This window comes from Leptonychotes weddellii, chromosome 5 (assembly GCF_054177405.1).
Source record: "Leptonychotes weddellii isolate Sample4059 chromosome 5, ASM5417740v2, whole genome shotgun sequence".
Taxonomy (NCBI): domain Eukaryota; kingdom Metazoa; phylum Chordata; class Mammalia; order Carnivora; family Phocidae; genus Leptonychotes; species Leptonychotes weddellii.
This window is the reverse complement of record NC_138373.1, coordinates 74,771,329-74,778,039: the sequence shown is the minus strand read 5'-3', so window position 1 is coordinate 74,778,039 and position 6,711 is coordinate 74,771,329. Positions and strand designations below refer to the sequence as shown.

The 6,711-nt window shown below is 36.1% G+C and overlaps 1 long non-coding RNA gene across 1 annotated transcript; it reads left to right on the top strand.

The window, feature by feature from the left end:
• The first annotated feature begins 2,094 nt into the window (after positions 1-2,094).
• Positions 2,095-6,282, top strand: LOC145721724 (uncharacterized). Its single transcript, XR_014145579.1, has 2 exons — positions 2,095-2,184; positions 2,419-6,282. It is a non-coding gene; the product is annotated as an uncharacterized LOC145721724 (long non-coding RNA).
• The last annotated feature ends 429 nt before the right edge of the window (positions 6,283-6,711 follow it).

Sequence of the window (6,711 nt, the reverse complement as noted above, 5' to 3'; positions counted from 1 at the left end):
GCTACAATTGATAAACATATAGTGACACATCTTTATCACCCAAAGACCATAGTATACTTTAAAGTTTGCTCTTGATATTGTGCATTTTATGAGTTTGGAGATGTAATGATGTGTATCAACTATTATGGAGTTATATAGAATAGTTTCACTGCCTTAAAAATCGTCTGTGCCCCACTTATCTATCCTTCCTTCCCCACTAAACCCTCTCTACCACTGATCTTTTTACTGTCTCTATAGTTTTGCTTTCTCTGGTCTGTCATATAGTGGGAATCATACACTATCTCACATCTTACATTACATTTAACTATATCATGCATCTTCACCAACTTTAAGCACACAGTTTAGAGTGCTCACTATATTCACATTATTGCCCAACAGATCTCTAGAACTTTTTCACCTTGTAAAACTGGAACTCGCTACTCATTGAACAATAATTCCCCTCCTCCATGTACCCCTTAAGCCTTAGTAATCACCATTCTACTTCTGTATCTATCAGTTTCACTACTTTAGATACTTCATATAAATGGGAGGATACACTTTTGCATGTGTATGTGTGTGTGTCTGTATGTGTGTGTGTGTGTGACTGGCTTATTTTTATTAGCATAATGTCCTGGAATTTCATCCATGTTGTAGCATGTAACAGGATTTCCTCACTTTTCGAGGCTGAATAATACTGCATTGTTATATGCATACTATTTTCTTGATCCATTCAACTATCGATGGACATTTGAGTTGCTTCTACCACTTGGATCCTGTGAACAATGCTGCAGTGCACATGGGTGTACAATTATCTCTTTGAAATCTTGCTTTCAAATATTTTATGTATGTATTATGTATGTGGAATTGATGATTCATATGGTAATTCTATTTTTCATTTCTTAAAGAAGTTCCATAATCTTCTTCATAATGGCTGACCAATTTACATTCCCAACAGCAGTGTACAAGGGTCCTCTTTTTCCACCTCCTCACCGACACATTTTTTTTTATAATATCCATCCTAAAGAGTATGAGGTGATATCTCATTGAGGTTTTGATTGGCATTTCTCTGATCATTAGTGATATTAAGCATCTTTTGATATGGTTTTCAATCATTTATGTATTTTCTTTAGAAAAAAATATCTACTTAATTCTTTTGCCCATTTTTGATTGGGTTATTTGGTTTTTGTTTTTGTTGTTACTGAGTTGTAGTATTCCTTATATATTTTGGATATGAATCCCTTGTTTGATATATGATTTGCAATTGTTTTTTCCCACTTTGTCTTTTCATTCTATTGATCGATCCCTTTGATGCCCAGAAATGTGATGTGCGTGCATGTGTGTAGGGGGGGGGAGGGGGGAGTGGAGTGCTCATAACTTTATTAGTAGTTCTTAAGTCTCCTTCAGCTTTTACTTTCTACTGGGTTCATCTTGGTCTCCTCTCCCTATGTGCATATTTTTTTTCCATTAGCCAAGAGTAAGAGTGTGTAGAGGGTTCATGTCAACTCTTATGTTGTACTTTCCCTTACAGTATCTTCCCATTATATTTATGGGAGTCAGAGCGCTTGACACAAAGACCACAAGCTCTGACTAATTAAAGAATGGGTTCTCCTCATCGTAACCAAGCAAAATTAGCACTTTGAGCTGGAAAATCAATGGGCTATTTTGCCCCCTTCCCAACTTCTAATCAAGTCTGCCCTGTGGCACAAGCAACATTGCTTTTTGCAGCTTTTCCAATGTAAAAACTACAATTCTTCTTGATCTGAGCTATGGTGATGGGGGGAGTTATGGGAGCAGTGCTACACAGTAAAATTACAAGGTACTTCTTCTTACTTGAATCTCTAGGATTTTTTCCAATGTAAATGTTTCACAAAATACTTTTAACCTTTTGTCACTTATCAAAAACCCAAAATTGTTATTTTTGTCAGTTTCTTCTCTTACTTAATCCTAGTAAGATACTTTTATAGTGTGTCCAGTGTGGTACAAAATATATAGATATACACAGATACTATAAAGTAAGAAAGAATTAACTTTATTGTTACTACAAAATTCAAATGAGTATAAGAGCTTCTATGTGACTTCTAATAAAATCTGTTTCTCATAGTATTTGTTGGACTTCTTCACTCATTCCTCATGGATTAGAGTCTCCCAGAGAATCAATAATAATTTACCTGTGTGGCCAAAAGGCTCAACTTTCTTCTCCAAAACGTAAGTTTCCTGAGAATGTTTATATTTTATGACATAAAAGAATTAATCTTACAAGGAAAAACATTAATATGTGAACAATTAGATAAACACAAATGTTGCAGTGTTTCATAGAACAATGACATGGGAAATATTTTGATTTTGATACATAACTATTAGTCAAAATAAATTATTTATTCATCAAAATATTATGGTATATATTACTAAATTAATGAGATGTAATCCTCTGTATTTCAGATCATCAGTATCTTCAGAGTGACAAGAATTGTCCATATTTCAACTTTGACTCAAACATATTTTTTCATGACTCCTGCTTAGAATTAAGACCATATGTTTGTAAACACCAGACATTAGTTACCTAATTTTGGTATAATGCTATCTCACCATCTAAAAAACATATCTCTCATTTCTTCAAAGGCCATATGGTTGCTTTCTCAGAATATTTTAAGATGTTATTTTTTAGAACAATTTTAGGTTCATGACAAAATTAAGAGAAGGTACAGAGATTTACTCTATTGCCCCTATCCGCACAAGTGATGGCCTCTCCCATCATCAACAACACTCACTAAAATGGTTCATTTGGTACAAGAATGAACCTGCAGTGATGCATCATTATCACCCAAAGTCCAAAGTGTACCAGAGGTTTCACCCTTGGTGTTGATGTCATACTAATATAAAAAATAAATACCCAGGTACATATTATACATTTCTTAAGCTTTTGCTATTTATTAATATGAATCCTATTTAAATTACAAATCGTAATATCAAGCACTGTTTTTGTGAATTCCTCAATAAGGTGATAATTCTACTAATAATTGCAACTGAATTGATTTGTCCTAGCCCTTAAAGGGGCTACAAATGAGGCTTGAACAGCCCTGGTTGCAAGATTACCAGTCAGAATTGTCAGGACACAGAAACCAGGGGAATTTTGAGGTAAACAATTATTATCCATTTGTAAGAGAAATGGCTACTAAGATAAAATTATAAGAATTACTTAGGATTAAAGGAGAGTACGCAAAGGAGGGATCACTGGGAAGCCACATCTACTCTCTGAAGATGGGATTTAGATGTCATTGAAGACAATGTGACTGCACACAGCTTCATGGCAGACATGCTCAAGGAATTGGCCTGGGACAGAGCAATTCTACAGTCTACACCTGAACTTGGTGAGGATGCATCTCAGGCTGTGACTGACAGGCAGGAAGAACCCTTGCCAGACTATTAGGAGGCACAGAGCAGAGGGCAGGAAACTTTGGGACTGTCCACAAAACTTGCTGGAGGTTGAATACACAGGACTTCTTGCATGCATGCAGCAGGCAACCAAGCCATAGCGACCAAACACCCCGAAAACACTGTGGAACCAGGAAGATGAGCCCTTTCTGCTGCAATGTTTCTCTGTTGCCTTTTTTTAATTGTAGAATTTTTATTTTATTTATTGATTTTTTTGATTTTTATCACCCAGTTACCCATTCCCCAACCTCTCTCCTTTCTGTAACCCTCAGTTTGGTTCCCAGAGTCCAGTGCCTTCATGGTTTGTCTCCCTCTCTGATTTCTTCCCATTCAGTTTTCCCTTCCTTCCTCTATTGTCCTCCATGCTATTCCTTATGTTCCACATATGAGTGAAACCATATGATAATTGACTTTCTCTGCTTGACTTATTTCACTTAGCATAATCCCCTCCACTTCCATCCATGTCGATGCAAATGGTGGGTATTCATCCTTTCTGATGGCTGAGTAATATTCCATTGTATATATGAACCACATCTTCTTTATCCATTCATCTGCTGAAGGATATCTCTGCTCCTTACACAGTTTGGCTATTGTGGACATTGCTGCTATGAACATTGGGGTGCATGTGCCCCTTCTTTTCACTAAGTCTGTATCTTTGGGGTAAATACCTAGTAGTGCAATTGCTGGGTCATAGGGTAGCTCTGTTTTTAAAGTCTTGAGGAGCCTCCATACTGTTTTCCAGAGTGGCTGTAACAGCTTGCATTCCTACCAACAGTGTAAGAGGGTTCCCCTTTCTCCACATCCTCGCCAACACTTGTTCTTTCCTCTCTTGGTAATTTTTGACATTCTGACTGGTGTAAGGTGGTTTCTTATTGTGGTTTTGATTTGTATTTCCCTGATGGCTAGTGATGTTGCATATTTTTTCATGTGCTTGTTAGCCATTTGTATGTCTTCTTTGGAAAAGTGTCTGTTCATGTCTTCTGCCCATTTCTTGACTGGATTATTTGTTTTTTGGGTGTTGAGTTTGAGAAGTTCTATATAGATCTTAGATACCAACTATTTATCTGGTATGTCATTTGCAAATATCTTCTCCCATTCTGTGAGTTGCCTCTTAGTTTTGTTTATTGTTTCCTTTGCTGTGCAGAAGCTTTTTATCTTGATGAAGTCCCAAAAGTTCATTTTTGCTTTCGCTTCCCTTGCCTTTAGAGATGTGTCTTGAGAGGTTGCTGTGGCCAATGTTAAAGAGGTTACTGCCTATGTTCTCTTCCAGGATTTTGATCGATTCCTGTCTCACATTTGGGGCTTTCATCCATTTTAAGTTTATCTCTGTGTATGGTGTAAGAGAATGGTCCAACTTCATTCTTCTGCATGTGGCTGTCCAATTTTCCTAGCACAATTTATTGAAGAGACTGTCTTTTTTCCATTGGATATTCTTTCCTGATTTGTCGAAAATTAGTTGACCATAGAGTGGAGGGTCCATTTCTGGGGTCTCTACTCTGTTCCATTGATCTATGTGTCTGTTTTTGTGCCAATACCATGCTGTCTTGATGATCACACCCTTGTAATATAGCTTGAAGTCAGGCATTGTGATGCCTCCAGCTTTGGTTTTCTTTTTCAACAATCTCCTGGTGATTCAGCGTCTTTTCTGGTTCCATACAAATTTTAGGATTGTTTGTTCCACTGCCTTTTATCCATATAATTTTACCTCATGTGAGCTGACAGGGGGAAAATGTTTATAGCACCTAGCTCCATTACCTGAGAACAGGGCACTGAGGGATCCATTTGGAGCCAAGAGTACTAAATTGTTAACAGGCACTCAGGGTTATCATGCAATAACCACAGGGGTGCTCTATAAGAGCCATTAACATCTGCCCCACATCCGCAGGGAATGGAACCAAAGTTTATCTTCAGAATCTGTTTTAGTGCAGCGTTATGAAAAGTTGGGTTCATTATTTGGTAGAGATTGGTTTTTCATTGAATAATAACCAGTGTCCTTTGATACTCTTTCTTGTGTGTTGTTTTCCTCACCTGGATTTCAGATATATTGGAAGAGATCTTGGTTTATTAAATTCTTCACATCACCACCTCTGTTATTCTTTATTACCATGCTAAAAAATACTTTGAAGTGAAAATAAATTTTAAATAGTGAAGAAAAAAGAATTAAAAGTATAAAGACATTTGTGTGGAGCAAACAGCTAGTTATTGCCAGAATTCAGGACAAACATTACCACTTTGATCATGATTCAGAGATATTTCTTCCCTAATTCAATACAACAGGGAGAGAGATTAAACTCGATAATTATTTGCAAAATAAATTCATATCTTATGTACATTTATCTATTTGAAGATATATTCTTTATATTCTCTGTACTTATTCTTCATGATTATATAGAGAAATAATGTGAATATTCTAAATCAATTTCATATAATAGTTAAACAGTAGCTGAACTGATTGCTAAAATTGTGTTACAAATAATCCAGGTTGCATTGAGGTTTAAAAAGCATTTATTTCTCATTCGTCAGTTTGTGGCTTGGCTATGTTTTAGTTGATGCAGCTGGGCATGTATGGATTTGGCTCCAAACTACAGATTTGGCTCAGATCTTTTTTCCATATTTTATTCTTAGAAGAGCAGGTAGTTGACATATTCACTAGATCTCAGTCATTTTGACTTAAGAACTTGATGCTTCTGTACTATCTCCTGTGACATGGTGATGATAATTGTAGCTACCTCATAGGGCCGATCTGAGGATCAATAACATAATGCCTAAAGATCCTTAAAATACAGCCTAACCACATGACATTCTGGCTTTCTGTGATCTCTTCATATTTTACTTTACCATATATTCAATAAAAGTCATTTTCCTAGACAACCTATGCTCTATAACTGTCTTCTTCCTTTCACCCAATGAAATAACCAGGCATCAGAAATATAATCTGACTTAACCAGTTCAATAATATACATCAAAGATATTTGCATTTTCAAACATTTTTTTGAGAAATTAGATACATGTCACGTATGCACACTAAACAGGACTAATGTTTTCTGGAGATGTATTTCCTTTTTTGAAATCAAGTTGCAATTACTGTTCTTTCTGTTACTGATCAAGAACCCCAGTCTCCTCACCCAGTGTGTTATATGGACATATGTAAAGGCTATCTCTTTTGGAAATGAAGAAATTTGAAAGGGATTATCAAGGCTTGACAAGATAGCCTGTTCAGTTCCTAGATTTGGAATTTTGTTTCCTGGCAATTGATGGGTGTAAACTTATGGATAAAATAAGTCATTAACATTTCAAAAG